The following is an 18,090-nucleotide window of genomic DNA, read 5'->3' as shown; positions in this document are numbered from 1 at the left end:
CATACAGGTATTTGGAATATTCTTCATGTTTCATATTTGCAGCTACCATCTGGCTTTTGCCTGAGCTGAGGCAACACCTCCATCATATAAGGACTACAAATAGCACCTGATGCCATATGAATCTTCTTACATGCTTACCATTGAATCACTACAATATGCTTCAAGTCAACAGAAAAAGAAGCTTCTGTACTGAAATACATCATACATATTTTAAGCAGTACTTAAGGAGTTCTTAATCTCCACATCAAGCAAGCTACTCTGCATCAAGCCATCTGTCTTGGGCCTCTGCCTCATTCCAAGACAAGGGGCATTATCTATTTCCCTCACATCCTTCCCCTTAAGGGTTACCTGTTACTTAGAAAGCTTGAAGAGGCATCATAACAGGACTTTTGTTGCCTGATTTTATGACCTGTGCCCTGATCAAACTGTACAGTACAAGGTACCCTTTAGATGAGCATCCTCACTCTTCAGAAGCTGAATGCATTTATTTGGTCCATCAGAAAATACACTGAACAAGGCCTCAAAAGTATGAATGCTTTTGGACTAGTGAGCACGTTGGCAAGCAGCACATGCATACAACCAAACAGTTTAACTATTCCACCCTCACAGAAAACTGCTCAATGACATCCCACCACGAGGCATCTTGGAGGGACCTATGTGACTAATTGTGGCCCACAAAAAAGTCTACAAGAAACTGCTTGGAGATAATGGAAAAACACCCCCTGCATGATCTAAGGCAGCACAAGCACACCTCACTTCTCTCCCTGTCTCTCCCAGAGGTCAGCCATGGTGCCTGACACACAGCACTACATCCCATTCACCCAGAGCTGTGATTAATGCAGTAGTAATCTGTGCCACCTGCTGTATACAGGCAGTCTTCCAGCCACACACACACTGCTCTCATGGCAGACTTCCAAAGAGAAACTGTGGCTCCATGTTTACACATCTTGTTTGTCAATATTGCATTGCTTCTCCAAGAACCTGGCAAACCAACTGGCTCAAAGGATACTTGCTAGTGCTAGCGGCTTCTTTCAGCAGGATACCTACACATTGTAATTCAAGCATTCCACGTGTATCTGGATGATCTGTGATGGAAACAAACTTTTCTAAATATTTCTATTTTCTAGATATTTCTATTCTAGAAAGTTTGTTTGCTTCTAAACCATACAACAGTTCTAGATACACGTGGAGAACATTACATTTCTTTTCCCCCGGATATTTGTTTTACTCAAGACAAAGGTTCACATGAAGGAATGTTCAACTTCAAAGAAAACACTTCCGAGTTTTCTCATGTACTTCTGTAGGACAACCTCAACCTGGCATTCAGCCATCAAGTGACTAAAGTTTGGGTCAGAGAGTGAACAGCAGGGGTTCCAGGGAGAAAATGAATAGAGAGGTGCTCATCTTGCTGAAGGATAACAAAAATTTCTCCAAAATTGCTGGGATGGGACCAGCAAAGATTGAGCCTGTAACTCTCCAGCTGCTATGCAGGAAAGGCAAAATTGTCAGTTGTAGTGAAAGTTGATGTGCTGATCTTTTCAGATAATGAATGCTATGTCTTCCCACAAGTCTTGTCAAAATTATTTCCCCCAAAGATGCAGGTGTCAGATACCTATTTACCTATTCTTAACGGATTTCATACTAGAAGGATGCCAAGCTTTTCTTTTCCTCTCCGTGTGCCCATGCTAACATACATATGGTACCATGAAGATGACCATATCTCACCAAGTAAAGAGCATTTTACATCATCATGCAAAAAACATGTCTTCTTAGTAGTTTTTTTAGGTAAAAGCACTAGCTAGGCTCACCACTAGCTCTTGAGCAGCATCAGGAATCATTTGAGTGCAACCATTTCATATGTGAACTCAAAGGCCTTTCAAACCTCTGACAATTCAGTTTTCCTTTAAGGACAAACAGAAATAAGTGTGTGATCCCAACTGGATCACCCCATGCCCTTGATAGCTTAATTGTTCTATGCTTCACTGATGTAGAATCACAATAATTGGATGGTATTGTGCTGCTTCCTTCGCCCTTTGAGGGAAGCTAGTGATTTGTGAGCACTCACTTCAATTATATCGGACTTTTCACATCAAACTGGAAGAAGTTCACCAGGCTGAAGCTCCATGATCCTAATGACATTCTGCAGAAGGTGGTCAGGGACACAGGGACTGGCTGTATTGAAAAAACAAACAGAACATCTGTATTTTATGCACTCTATTTTACACCCTTTTCCATCTCCATATATCTGTGCTTTCCCAAAGTCATAGAAGTTAATAACAAGGTTAAGAGCATCCGTATAAGGCAGTTCTTTACTTTGGCTATGTTTATTCACATCTTGAGGAAAATCTTAATAAAGATGCATCCTACGATACAACTGCCTAGACTAGTACTGCAAGGCATGAAAATAAATCGCCTTAAATGCATAGCAATGCTGAATAAAACAAATTGTTCTTGTTGATGCCATGCAGTAAAAGTGCAAATTGTGAAGTACTTCCCACAATTATTGTGTCATTCTTCTGTAAAGGATTAAAACTCTAAAAATGTCACGTAAAAAGAGGTAGAGATTTAGTTGCACTGTACCTCCTAGTTTAAAGTATGCAAAGAGCAATCCTTTGGGGCCTTGACTTTTGCCTCTGGCATAATCTTTGTTTGATCTCACCCAGTCAACTTGAACTTGGTTTGAAGCTTTTTTTGCCAAAGTATAAGATGAACAATTATGGATCATATTGCTTATAAAACACTATAGCAACGTATCCAAACAGTCCTGAAAACAGATATCAGGCATGAAAACTGACTAAAACATGGATACAAGCACAAGTCCCAGCAGAAATTCTTAGGCAAACTGACCCTATTGTGAGAAGGATGAAAAGGGGAAAGTTTTTTTTTAACTGCAGAAATATTGATAACTGGCATTTTTAAATATGGTTTTACAGAACGAGAATGAACATACTGTTAATTAAGATTGCTGGAAAATCTGTGGTGGCTGCACCAACATATTCTGAATTGAAAAGGTTTGCCGGAAGTCAGAAGAAAAGCTTGACTGAAAAATGAAGAAGCTATTAAGGTAACAAGACTTACCAGCCTCTATCAGATCCACCGACCATGGCTCATATTCAGATTTTTGACATCGTTTTGTGGAACCATTTTCAATCAATTAATCATTTTAATGGATGATTTTTACTGGTATTTTAACAACATTTTATAGAGAGAGACGGAAACAAAGAGCTATGGGGTGAACAACTCAGGGAACAGTACTATAGCAGCTGAAAGGCTCAGAAAGAAACCTTCAGCTTCCCTGCCAGCAATCATCAAGTATGTTGTGGAATAGGTGGCAAGACATTCTATTGCATCTCATCACTTCTTTTTCTGGCCTTCTCCCTCAAAATTATTTCCTCTTGATATCACCAGACACACAGTAACCAGGCTAAAAAATTTAAGCTTACTGTCTAAAGCAATCCTTCCTGGTTTTTTCCTCCATCTCGAGTTCAAGCCAATAAAGGAATATTGCAACATTTTTGGAGGGTTTTCATCATTTTTTCTTAAGAAAAGAAACTTCTGTTGAACTCTCTTTTGAGCAACTTGCCCATGAATTGGGAATACTTAAGAAAAACAAGGCAGCTAGAATTTATAAATATCTCTGTAGCTATATATGTTATGGTGAACTACATTTCTTATGCCAGTAAAAATAAAATTGTTAAGGACCTTGCTTATCAGACATAAATGGCTACAAGTTAGGAGTAAAAGGGGACAAACAGAGAGAAATACAAATATGTCAGACACTGAACAGGAATGTCTTATTCTTAGAATTGTTCTAATTCTTCAGGCTTCAGAGTGTCATATTTTGTGTGCACAGAGAGCTGGGAAATACTTCACAGTGGATCATCGGGGGTAAAAAGGTTATGGTATGAAATATTCAGTTTAATTTTACTTCACATACGCTGCACAAAAGGAAGGGGAACTATGCTTTGTTTTTTAAAAGCATACAAAAAAGCTTTTATCCCCAAACTTCACAAGCAGCTAAGAACTACACAGTATAATACAATATAGTAACTTCAAATACAATCCTTCAGACTGAAGAAAAGTAATTTTTTAATGCTCACCAGCAATAATAGCTAACACAAGGATGGTACTAAAGTACTTCCTCAGAAACACTTCAGTTCATCATAATTAATATGTGTCTTTCCTCTTCTAGCTAAGGGAATGCAATCCTTCAGGTTAGAGGAAGTTTTAAGACTTAGTCACAGGAGGTTAATAGTCCAAGCAAAAAAAAAAAAAAAAAAAAAAAAAAAAAATTCCTTTCAGATAAAGTAATCAAGCCTTTCCTTTGTATATCAAAGTATAATGTGATGCTAGCATAACAGCAAATCCTTCATGTACCATGGTAAGTCAAATTATTACATGGAGACATATAGGACCACCTCTGAAAAAACTCAGAAGAGCAAAACATCATCACCCTGAGTGCACACAGCCTTGGTTATCACAGCCATCACCAATATTTCTGGATGGAACCACTGAGCATTGCACAGTTTAAAGGTCTGCAGCAGAAACTGCAAGTACTTTCCTGCAAAGCTTTCATCAAGGCACCTGAAATCATTAGTATATTTTAAAACTTGAATAGACTTGACAAATCTGTCACATACCATGGAGACTAAGAAAGACTTAGGAACCAGTGTCAGATCACAAACACCCTAAAACACTTCCCACATAATGCACTGCATTAAAAAACAGGTGTTATTTTAAAGATGCATATGAAGGCTTCATTGTTCTATTCTGAAAGCAGGGAAACTTTCCCCAAGATTCCAATTTAACCAGTCACCTTCATACTGTTCTACAGTTAATTCTCATCTTTATACTCAGGATTTATTGAATAATTCACCAACATGATGATTCATCTACAGGTAGTCATAGTTCAGCTCCTCTTCCTTAACCTCATCTGAAGAGCATTTGTGTGGTTGTTAAGGGAGTGTTAGTTTGCTTTGGGTTTTTGGTGTTTGTAAATTTTTTTGAGCCTCTTTCCTTCAACAGTGGTAGACTGCAGACTGGAAGACGTACCACTAGACCACAAGAAACAGCCATTCTTCACCAGTGTGTCCCCCCAGAACAGAAAATGTTTGGCTACAACTTGATGTGACACTTTTGGTTTTTACACATTACAATCTTTCAGTCACTGTTCGAATTTACAGCGAAACAACAAGCAGGTCAAAGTTTAGCCGTAAATTAACACTCACTTTAATAAAAAATAACTTTAAAATAATGACATCAACTAAGCCACTCTCTTGTAGACATCTTCTCACACCTGCAAATATAAAATACACAACAAATGTTGGAGAAACCAGACCAACTCCCTCCTCCCCCACCACAACTGAAGTACTGAGATTCTACAGAACTTACATAGTGTCATTTTGCTGTGAACTGATTACACTCATATCTTTTCTAAATATTTTTTTCTGCTAGCATGTGTATACATACAAAGAAATTAATCTTGCACAAAAAATAGGTCTGAAAATGTTGATATGATTCTGCTCCAATTACAGTATGGGACAGGAAAACTAGATGAGCAAAGGGGCCCTAACTTGGTGCAAAACCTTTTCACTAACTTGGCAAACAGTCAAGCAAATAAATATACTTTATTTATTCCAAAGGGAGCTGAACTTCCACAGTTTGTAGCTAACAGTAATTAAAAGCTGGGTGGATATCTTGAGTTACAAACCAGTGAGAAAGAGCCCACAGCTCCTTCCTGGCAAACAGCTCATCAGCATTTAAAAGGAAGCCTCTTGTTCCCTCAATTCCTACAAAACACTGACTGACATGTCAAGCTACCTGAACCCAGACCGACAGCTGAGACCGGTCTCTGACAGTAAACATGTTCGGCATTTCATTTGATTTTTTTAATTAAGAAAACCCTATGCAATACCATTGGCTTTTCAATTAAAATACCTTGAGGACTTACTTCATAAGAATGAGCTGTTGGTGGAGTATGTCATAGAAAAAAAAAAAGAGGCTTCTAGTTTTTATTCTATCAGATTTGAATTGCATTGAGTACTCTCAGGATTTTTGTTGCTAGCCCTAAACAAAGTCAAAACAGGATTCTGCAGGATTTAAATCACAATGGGAAAAGGGGACCCAAAAACTGCACACCTTACTGTCACTGACATTTGTTAGAGAAATTTTTACAGAAGTTTCTTCAAGTCTCAAAATCTTTGAATCTAAGACGTCATGAATATAAATTCTAAAGGAAACAAGTAATTTGTAGAAGACAAAGACTGACAGGCTCTAAGTCACTAGTACCTTCCTTTTCTTTGCAAGCTCTTACCACTTTGCATGTCAGAGTTCTCTGGTTTCAAACACTGACCCCTTAAACCAACAGGTAAATCACAAGTAAGCTCTGACATTCCCAACTTGCACTCCTCAATGTTTGGTTCAAAACAGACCTGCATGGTACAGAAGAACACAGTAGTAGCTTGAAATCATTAATTCCAAAGTAATCATCCTAACTGACAAAATGCATCAAGCAGATAGCAAATCCATTTTTAGCTACTCCTTTTTAACCCAAAGGTACCGGAAATACCTGAGAAAAACTTCTAATTTTCCCTAGAAGAAGGTCACAGCAGTGAAGCAGAAAACTTCCACATTTCACTTCTAAACCCGTTCCCCAATCTATGAGCTCCTGTAGAGATGTCTGTTCACTTTCACAGGCAGCAATGGCAGGAGTGGTTTAATCAGGTACCTCCCTGACCAACCCATCACAGGCACCCTATTCACAAAACCAGCAGCCACTTTAATCCCACAAAGCTTTCGGACTTTAGAAAGGCAAAAAGCAAAAGCAGGATGAAAGAGATCTCCATCCATAAACTTCAGATAGCATCATTAGAGACTTCTGCATTTGGGGATTTAATTTCCAAGGGAAAGTCAAAGTTATAACAATAATGGCATTTAATCTCACCGTAAATAAGAATAAAGGTTAACACATAAGCTGCCAAGAACACCATCTCTTGGCAACAGCAGTTGGAAATCTGCAAGCTAGGGATGCCAGATCTTTTTTATTTTTCTTTTTTTAGCATTCAATTTAGATTACTGATTAGAAACACCAAAGTACAATATCCTCTTATCCGTTCTGTAAGAAAATTCACAGTTCTTTCAACCATCTGCACTATCATCTTTAGAATACAGTCTGCATCCACTGTAATTAGTATTGTTAGTATAGACATCAACCAAATCTCAGTTTTTAGTGCTTTTACTAGGCATACGTTCTAAAAGGTTATCTGTTAGGCAAGAGTTCCTTTATTTATGCAGGGTTTGCAAAAATGATTGATTTGACTTAGCCACACACACACCAGTGCAGCATGTACAATGCTCTGATGCAGCAGCTACTCCTGGGTATAAAACAAGCCCTCCTGAAGGAATTTAATATAATTTACCAATCTGCTCTTGGCCATTAAGAGCAGTCCATTGACCAAGAGTTTGGGCTGTTGCATTAATTTAGCTAACACAAACACACTAAGTCATCCTATGAAGGAGATTCAGCTTCCACCCTGGAGGAAGAGGATTCCTCACTATTTTTCTTTCAGGGCTTCCCAAAATACCAAGGTTCACATATGCTTGAGCTGCTCACACAATCCAAATTTCTTTCTCTGTATTGTTCTTCCCTTCAGACAAAGGCTGGTATGTCCTAAAAAACTAATATTGAGAAAACCTAATTAGGATAATTATTTATTAACCATAAGCAATTAATAATATCTGTTTACCCCAGGAAAAAGACTCTGTATAATTTTATGCCTGCTGTCTTGCAAAAGGGTTGAACTTTTGAACTTGCTTCACAGCCAGCTTCAAAGCTTTTTAATCAGAGCAAAACTTTCAGGGCTTTTAAATTACTGAAATAAGCTGAGCTGTCCTGTGAAGAAGGCAAAACGGGAATCATTTTCTCCCAATGAGTTTACTTTTAAATTGCTTGAGAACATAAGCTTGTAAATCACTTCCATGTTGCTAATCCTAAATATTCTAACTATTCTAGAAATGGTATAAAGCATTTCTCCCCACTGGAATTGGAATAAAAAGAGAGGAGGGGAAAAAAAGCTACAGCACACATAGTAGCCATTGTTTGAATATCAAAAGTGGAAGCCAGCACTGGCATAACTCAATCTTCTAAACTACTAGTTTATCTTGATGACATTTAGTTAAATCATCAGACTGCTTTGAAAATGTAGGCTAAGAATATTAAAAATAAAAATACTCAGCAGCAGCTTCCAGCACAAATGGCTTCCAGAAGACTAAATGCAGATTGTAGACACAGCTTTAGATGGAAACTTAAATGCAGCTATGTCTTGCAAGGCCAAAAAAAATACATTTAATTAGGAAACTTAAGTCTTACTAAAGAAATGTAAGTACCAAATTAATTTTTTTTTAATCTTTACATAAAAGAACACGTTTGACAAAGGAAGGGATTATTTCTGAAACTACTGATTCCATGTCTTGATAAAAGACTAATGTAAATATTACTAGTTAAGTTTTCACCAAGGTAGATATGTTAGAGAAAAGAAAGCCATATAAAATTAACATACAATTATATATCAGTCTTCACAGAACAGTAATGTCAGAACTACAATTCTCAAACACAGATGCAGACGAACATCATCTTTTAAATGTGTTTAAATTCAATATGAAAGCTGAAACACTTCACTTTTAAGCAACCACAGGTTAAGTTACAATGAAACAGCAAGAACATATTCATATGCTCCAAAACAGAAACAAGCAAATCTTCAGTGACTCACAGCCACTATTATCAGATTTGGTAGACCAGTACAGACTTTAGAAAGTGAGACAGCAAATCGTCAGAAAGACAGTCAGGTAAAAGGACTTCATGATTTTTTCTATGTTATTCTCGACCTCAATTACCAGGTTTACAATAGTCACTGTATTTAAAAAGCCAGTCCCTGCCAGTCCTCCTCCTTGACAGTATTTAATTTAACTGCAGCTTACACTTCTCACCTCATCTTTTCAGGAGAGTTCCCAGTGTGGCACACTGCAGGACGATAAGAACTGGGCATGAATTGGTCCAGGAGGAAGGGAAGGCTCAAACCCACCAGCAAAGAGGGAGCCCAAGTGGTGGTGGTCGGTTTTGTAACAGCAAGCAAATATTTTGCTTTTCTTTAGTGAATGAGGTGAGGTGGGGTGGGAAGGAATCCGGCACATTTGTCAACTCAAACTAGAAAACAAGATTTCCCCCCGAGAAGAGGTGTACCAAAGGCATTACTACCAAGTTCGAAGTTCTCATCCAGACCCAATGGGCAAAGACAATCGTCAGGGTACAAACGAATACAAACAGACACTATAAAGTCTGAGTGGGCACAGGGCAGGGATGGAAGCAGCTAACTCTATTCTATGCTGTTGATTCTTTTCTGCAAGCCATAATGCAAGTGAAGCTTCTTCTGAGAAGAGTCAAAACACATGCACTCATGGCCCAAGAGTTGGCCCTTCAAAACTGCATGAGCTGAGGCAGGCAGAAGGCATCCAGAGGAACACCAGGAAACTGGCCCACTTCACAATGGGAAGAGGAAAGGAAAAAACCCCAAAAGGCAGAGGCTGGCCTATTGTGGCTAGAAACCAGCAAAAGATGGGTAGGAATTACAACGGAATTTTGGGAGAAGAGTAGAAATCTGCAGTGTCAGTTAAAGCACCCTGAATTTTTGCTCCTAAAAGAGAGAACTCTAAAGTAGCTGAAACAATGTTGATACATGAAAAGAATGGGAGAAGCTGCATAGATCACAGATTCAAGTTTTCTCAAGCTGCAGGTCATTGTATCATGAACACCAGCCCTGGAAAGGCACACAAAAAAAGCTACCTTGAACCATCTCCGCCTTTCATTTTTTCATGTTCTTAACATGAATGTATTTCCCCAAATTCTTCCTGTGACAGTAGGACAAAGCACTGACGTTGCTATGGCCATGTTGAATGGATAATCTTCCATCTTATTCTGGAGAATACAGATCACATAAAACCTGTAAAAAGATAAAAATCTGCTTTGGCCCCTGCTAACCCAATTGCAGGGCAATCATCATCCTTATTTCAACTTATCCACACAACTCTTATGCCTCATTCACAGCTTCAGACAACTACAAGGTTTATCAGTAGCATCACCAAACTTCACCCAACAATAAACTATTCTTTAGAGCTGCACTAGAAAACTTTTCCCTATAGCTTGAGCTAAAGCTAAGTAGAGGACTATTAATCCAGCTCGTACAAGAGAAAGGTCATTATAGAACTTCTCTATTTGTAGCAAAGATCTTCCTTTCTTTTCACAAGCCTAAGTGTTCTTGACTTTAAAGACACTCAAATCTGCAATTCCTATCCTTCCCTAGTCAGAACACGTTGTGTGAGTATAGGACATTTAAAACTCTGAGTAGATATCAATAACAGAACCCAGAACTACCCCTATATCTATCTATTTACTTATATATCATTATGAGAATTCCTTGTAGAGAAACAGTTCAGAGCAAAAATCAACCCATTTGATATTGTTTCATGTCTCAAATATACACAAAAAGTCACCCCAACAAAATCCACATAGACCAAAAAAACCCTCAAACCTCCAAAATGAAAATTCCCTTATTACTTAAAGTCATTCAAGTAGGATTACAGGTTTTCAGGTAAACTGTCAAAGCTGTAGCATTTCCCATATTTTAGTCCTAAACCAGGTTAGACTATTTACCCCCTTCCCACAATGAAACAGCACAAACACCAAGAATCTGTTATCCAAGACACATGGTACTTAGGAGTAGTGTCACAGGCAAGGTGTGTCAGGGCCCCAGGTAACATTTAAAGCCTGACTCAAAGCTGAATAAAATTGGTGACCATGGAGTACGGAGAAAAATGGATAAAACTTGTTTTAAACATTTAATTAAAAACAAACAACCCACCCCAAAAACAAACTCAGAACCAAAGCAAACCACAAAAAAGTAAGACAAAAATAACCAACGCACTCCTGTCAAACCTGAAGCTTGGTTATTTCTGTTCTTGGCACAGAAATCTATATTTTACGTATATTTTAATTTTTGGGGGTACCCTACAACCATGAGCAGTAGAGCAAAACTTTTTGTAATGTTAACACATCTACAGCATCATTATTTTGAAACAGCAAAGTATTTTCTGTATTTTAAACACACAAAAGTAAAAGACCATGAGTCCAGAGCACTATCCATCTAGATAGGAAAAGATGATATAAACACAACATCACTCTACTGTATCAGATCATACCCCCATAAACATTTATCAAGTGATAAATATTTCCCAGGAAACATGGAAACAAGCCAGTTTGGAGGGAGACTTTGTACTCCAGCAAGATGATTACAGACATCAATTATTTGACTACAGACATATGAGAGTGGTGATACAAGTTTATATTGTACAAAACAGAAGCAACACATGTGAGTCAGCCAGATTTTCCTACCAGGGCTCTAATGTTAATCTGCTTATCTGAAATGAGAAACACCTTTACCATTAAATAAACAGTGACTCTTTCCTTGTAGGAGGGGAAGGGGAATCCCCATTCTCTCCCACACTCCAGCTTTTCCTACAGCATCCTTTCAAGTCTCATAATTTTAATACTGGCTCTTTTAAATGCAAGTTTTTTCCTTTCTCTTTTTGCCAAACGACTTGTTTTCCTTTAGCAGACAGAGTAGAGGCTGGAAAATATTCCTTCCTACACAGTTGCAAAAGAACACACCACACTTACATGAGATTCAAATCAATCAAAACTTTAAGCTACAAAAAACCAGCCAGATCTAACACAAAATAAACTAAAACCCAAAATAGGACAATTTCAGTTTTAGAAGAAAGTAGATTCCAAACATTGCTGTCACCTTTCTTAGTCTTCAATCTAAGGAGGAGAAGAAAAAGTGATTTCATCAAAGGCAAAACATTTCAAGTTTCCATAACAAGGTAGGAAGGTATGATTAAGCAGTTGCCTGTGCATGAGATGCATTTTTTTTCTCCAACAAAACAGAAAAAGAAAAGGGCAATTATAACACAGAACTCAAGTATGAGGCTCTGTGGTTGAGAAAAAAAAATGAAGTAATTTTAAAACATTTGCCAGACGACTTCAAGCATTTCCTTTCTCATTCCAGGAGTTGGCATACAAACTAGGCACACCTTATAAACCCCACCACCTCCTGGCCCTAATGCATTCCAGTTTTTGCTTCATTAAAAAAAGAAAATTAAATAGCACATGTATAAATATATGCCCAAACATTTACACACACACCTATCGTAAAAAAGTCTGATAGTAGTACTAAAAATAGACGCACACCTTGCTTAAATGTGAGAATAAAAGCATGTTTTCACTTGCAATTAAAGCACAATGAGTAAAGGCACTGAAGGAGATCAGCACTGTATTCACAGATTCAGGGCATTTCTACATAAATGGCACAAAAATCTCCAGTCATTTTTTCATTGGTGTACTATTTTCTGTCAGTTGTGGTGGTCTGCTGCCACCCACAACAATATTGCCTTTATCTGAAGGTACCTGTGGCCTTCAGAAATTTATTCTCGCATGACAACAAGTCAGGAATTTTAAACTACTTGTTGTTTGAAGCTTTAGGTTCTGATTCTGCGACTTTTTCTTAGAAAAACTGATTCACTGAAAGCAAATAAGTCTCCTTATTGGTTCCAAAATCTTCAAGCAATGATTAAGGAATGTACTGACATACTGCCAATCCAGAAATTGAAGTGAGATGTTAACATCATTAATGTTCCCATCCAATCATGTAACGAATTTCAAGCAGCCTGACCAACAGGAGTCTGTTCAAGGATAGTACAAAGCAGCCACAGTGGCTGCTAAACAAGAAGGGGAGGAAAAATGAAGGGAAGGAAGTAGAAGGATGAATTTTTCACTTATGTTACATGGAGCAAAGCCATATTAGAGTCTGTTGTTATGTATTATAGGAAGGAATAGCTATTTGTTGCCTTGTTGAATGTGCAAGCACTATCAATGCCAAGAAATTTTCAGCTGAAGAGACTTCATTTTGGAAGGGTGGGGAAGGAAATGCTTTCTTCAATATCAGACTCAAATATAAAACCATTTATATGATTCAGCTGAAGCTCCTTGCCCAGTTTGTAAACTTGCATTGGGAGTCACCTTCCGTTCACCCCTATTAGAGTCTGTATTTTGCCTTTGCCTGGGCAAATAACACAAGACCCATTCATCTGTGGGACAAACATGGTTACATGGAGGCAAGTAGGAGACTTGACTTTCCTTGCCTGCATCCTGAGCAGCCATCTAAAATAGCTTTAACTGTCCCACCACTACCTACATTACAGGCTTGGGCTGGGTAGAACTGGCCACGTCAGAGAAGGAAGAGCTGTGGTTTGTCTAGACACAGCATTTCCCCTTGCCTTTGCCATGGTCCTGCTTTCAGCAAAGATCCTTTAGTCAGGAGATTAAAAGAGCACATTGCTCTGAAAGAAAAAGCAATCTGTTCGTTCAAAAAAAGAAGATCCCAGGACAAAGCAGCTGTGGTACAACCTGGTGTTCACCAGATTTCTCTTCCTGAGGCTTTCCCTATGCCTAAGAGGGTAGGAGTAAGCATCCCAGAACTGCCCTTAACACTAACCTGAAAAAGATCTTTGTAAGCAGTCTATTACAAGGGCAAACATCCACGTGTAATCAAACAAGCTCCACCTCAAGGGCTCCAGTTCTACCGAGCTGCTCTCAGTTTCCAGCTCCTCTCAGGCCCCCACCTGTTCCTTGACCACTGCAACATCACCAGTGCCAACGCAATCTGTACAGCCTGCATTCAGCTGAGACACCAGAGCCATTCCTTAAACACAGGCTCTCCCCTGGACTGATGGGAGGGAAAAACCATGGTAATACGCTTTCCAAGGGACTGCTGTACTGACCCACCCTCAGCTGCCAGGTTGCACTTACCACAGCATCCTGCCAGCATGCTGGTACAGGGCTGCATGAATTCTGCTGCCTTCTGTGTTTTTTTTTTTTTTTTAATATTTCCATAGTTTTAAAACTTTATTATTTATTTTGAGGCACAAAATTAAACCAGAATATTTGGGTGAACATCATCATATTTAAATCTTGACTACAGCAGGAAGATTTCTCCTTAAAAATACTACTCATTACTGCTGGATGAATTCCAAATGTACACTCCATGAGCATTCAGAACCAGAATTTAAAGAAGATTAGTAAGTGCTTGTTTCTGAGCATGCCATGTCAGTGTGATTCATGAAACATGATTATCATCATCACCTTGTAGTAGAGTAACAGCACAGCATTTCAGTATCCAAGATGCCTTCTCTCTTCTCAATTTTGACCACACAAGTTTTGATCCTTAATATGGTAGTCCATATAAGTTCTGAATTCATTATTTTCCACAGCTGCTTGAAAAACTAATTTTTTACCAGCTGTGGAGTCTAAACAGCCAACTACAGACCAGAACAGTTCAAGATTTAGGGAGTAATTGTATGATACCCATCTTTTTCAGCTTGTTCTGGCCTGCATTCCCAGTGCCAGAAATACCAGCAGCATTGCTGGTATTACACAGGATAATATTATTTCTGTATTATACAGGATAATACAGATCATCCTGTACTTATTACTTCCCTGCTGACAAGATGTGGTCACAACATCAAGAAGCAGGAGAGATACTGAAACCCAGGATCCCCCACCATAGGTCTGTATTTCCACAAGATCATATGATCTGCATTTTAATGCTGGAAATGTTAATTTTTTTTCCCCGAATCTTCAGAATCCTCTCTTCCCCCCATCCCACACCAGCAGCATTAGGAAGCATTAGTTGTTATCAACAGGGGATGAACCTGTTTCCATTCTAGCTCAGGCATCACTGGCACTTCTGGTTTAGCATTCCTACTGGTATCTAAGCTAGAATCAATAATAAGTTTTACTAGGAATTAAATGGAAATCAAAATGGAAATTGTGTGGGCTGAAAAATCATCTTGTTCTCTGAGGGCTTCCCATTTTTATTTAAAAACTAGGTGACACTTTTATAGCTACTTTTTGGTCCCAGGCTTACTAAGAAGATAAGGATCCCATGTATCATATTTCTTTCTGCAGCTGCATGGCCATTTTTACTTTAATTTTTCTGGAAAGAGTTCACTTTCCAGTGTCATAAAAATACTATTACTTCCATTTTCTCCCCATACAAAGAGCAAGCCAGCCTCTACTTTGAAGGGCTTAAGCGTGAAGTTTCAATAAAAGCTTCAAAAGCAAGTAACAAATCACCTTCAGACGAATCAATTCCAAAAGGTTTGACCCAAGTACAAATCCACCATAACATCACCCAAGCACACGTGGAGGACACCTTGCTGTTTTCACACCTGAGCAGCCCAGGGATGCTCTGCAGTAGTTACGCGCTGCTGGAAACTCGGCGCGGCAGGTCGCAGCGCTTCCCCGTGGGTTCTAAACTCGTCAGGGAGCACGGACCGTGCAGTGAGAGTTTTCTGAGGTGTTATATTGTTGAGCCACCTCGCGGCACATTCGCTGCATTACAGCACCTCCAGGGCTGGAGAGCTACTGGGACTGCTCAAATCCGTGCAAGAAAACAGCATCTAAGGCGTTCAGTCTCGGCATCCTACTGAAGCAGCATTCCCTCTGTAAGGAAAACATGAATTCTACAAATTAAGCCACACAAGATTACCAAAGTGCGACTGCCAATCACCCTTTTCTAAGCACTTGGTTATTCCAACCAATAGCTCCTTACAAAGTAAGCTGCTTTACAAGTTCATATAGGCCACATTCAGTCTTCTCCATATGTAAATGCCTCATGGATGAGACAATTGTAGCCCATATTATCAGCTGAAAAAATACTCAGCTATATGAACTTCCCTTCCAAAAGAAAAACAAGAGCATGGTTTCTGAAGACTGACTGCAAAGTACTTTCACATGCAACAGTTTCATACACTTTCACACACCATCTTCAAAACAAAGTCCTACAATCCAAGGTTTGCTGCAAAACTGCTAAATTGTTGGGCAATTGTAATTTAAGTGAATCAAAGACAAAGTAAGTGTGGGTCCTTCTGAAGTCTCAGATAAAAAAGGAAAGTATTTTTACTGCAGAGGATCCCTAGACATGACATCTCCAAATTCCCTGCACACACAGGATAACCAACAAAGATACTGCCAGTGCAACACTGGTTACTGCAAGTCAGCTTTCATGTAACATTTCATTCCACAGTGATTTATTTCCGCTTCTACACCCTGACACAGTACCAAAACACACAGCTGGTTTTTATACAAAATGAGCTTTGTGTGACCAGTGGTAATGTAATCTTCTTACCACTTCACTGTAATCATTACTTCAAGAGATCCTTCTTGGAATAGTTACAGTTTTACATTGTTGCCTCTTCTGGTACCACTAAAAGACAGTAGCTTTTAAGAGTTAAAAAAACCCCATACAAACCAACACCTCGAACACTTAAAGGCATTTTAGATACTTCTTTACCACTATATACTACCCATACTGTTCATAAATGGTTTCTGTACACATACTACATATAAGGTATAAAGAAATACCAACGTGCTAACTACAAACTTATAAAAAATGAGTTCCAAGCCTCAAAACACAGGAAAACTCATTACACAAGACCCTGACAGAACACAACACACCACTTGTAGACAAATAAATAACATAGGCATCCTCAACACAGTACAACAGCACCAAGAAGCCACAGTCTTTCCATCAGCCCCAAAAGTTTTAAAGTAATGGAGAGGATTTACAAGGCTTTAAACCAGCTTTCTAGTCTTTTCATAGACATTAGGAAAATGCTAGTAAGTAGCACTGTTGGGATATGGCACACCAGATACTTCACTGGAACACCCATAGTGCAATTGACAGAAGAGTAAAAATCATTATTTACCTACTGCGTTAATTGTTTCCCACTCTATCCTTTACTGAAGTCACAAAACCACAAAAACTAACCTTGTTTCTAGTTCATTAACAGTCGCGAGAAAGATGGAATGAAGATAATCACAGCACAAATGCAGAGATCCTCTAACACAGGCTCCTGCCCATTTCCTACCACCATCTTCATTTTGCCTGCTTCCCTCCCTCCCTTACCGGAAAACTTCCTACAGCTTATAAAGTTTCAAGTTTCCCCACTTCTGCAGCAAAAAAGGGTTAGTACTAGCAAGACAAGACACAATTGGAAGCTTCAAAACAAATTGGCTTGAAGCCCACAACTGAAGAGAACAGCTTAATCAGCTCAATCTCAAAAAGCTTTTCTCTCAAGTGATGGCTTGAAAGCTGTTAAGTGAACAGCTGAAAAGAAAAATTAGGAACAGGTCTTTGAGTGGGCTTGAGGGCAGTCCTAGACACCTTTTAACCTCAAAATATCCAGCCCTATCCCCATAGCTTCCAAAAGTCTTTTAAACTTAATTTACATTAGTGGAATTCTTCAAAACCTTCTCTGCATCATAATCTCGCTTTGGTTATTAATTTGGAAAATTCAAATCACTCCACTATACAGATATCCAAACCTGGGATGAGAACACTCCAGAAAAAAACCATTAAGCTATTTAAATACTTTGTGCTGTGTTTCAATAGGAGGAAAGCATCTGTATTATGTTTGTGGATTCAGGTTTTAACCACAATGTTAAAGAACTGCTTTTTCCTAAGGCTGGAAAACACGTGTTTCTACATTTTCAGTCTGAACTGTTCCAATTACCATCAACATCCTGAACCAATGCAGTTTTAAAAATACATTCCCCAAGCATTAACATTAACACATTCACTAACTGACACATCATTTCCTTGCAGCAAATATCCAGATCAATTTCCACACAATTAAAATTTTTTGGGAAAAAAAATCTTAAGATTAACTTCCCCTTTTATCTTCTCTCATGAATTCTGGAGTTAGTGAAGAAATCCTTGATATTTTACATCACCACAATCAGTAGGCTTGAAAGACAATGACTGCTGCATTCCGTGAAACATCTCCACTTGCAATGATTTGGGATTAAAGACTACAGCTGATAAAAACACAGTATTTTCACATTTAATTGAAGTTAAATAACCTTGGCACTAATAACACAAAATTTGTGCAAACAGGAACGGATACACTTTAAGTAGT

The 18,090-nt window shown here is 38.6% G+C and overlaps 1 protein-coding gene across 6 annotated transcripts in view; it reads right to left on the bottom strand.

The window, feature by feature from the left end:
- Nucleotides 1-18,090, bottom strand: part of GMDS (GDP-mannose 4,6-dehydratase) — a 418,193-nt gene that overhangs the window by 367,138 nt on the left and 32,965 nt on the right. Inside the window, exon 1 of one of the 6 annotated variants that reach the window (XM_066187092.1) lies at nucleotides 2,066-2,149. The exons of the other annotated variants lie outside the window; for them this stretch is intronic. The gene's annotated coding sequence lies outside the window, so the exon portion shown is untranslated. Of the gene's footprint in view, nucleotides 1-2,065; nucleotides 2,150-18,090 lie in introns of those variants that run through there. 6 annotated transcript variants of the gene reach the window in all.

Source organism: Chamaea fasciata, unplaced genomic scaffold (assembly GCF_029207755.1).
Source record: "Chamaea fasciata isolate MVZ Bird 193981 ecotype frontalis unplaced genomic scaffold, bChaFas1.0.hap1 SCAF_1, whole genome shotgun sequence".
In the NCBI taxonomy this organism is placed as follows: Eukaryota; Metazoa; Chordata; class Aves; order Passeriformes; family Sylviidae; genus Chamaea; species Chamaea fasciata.
Note: the sequence above shows the minus strand (reverse complement) of the source record. Positions and strands in the feature narration are given on the sequence as shown.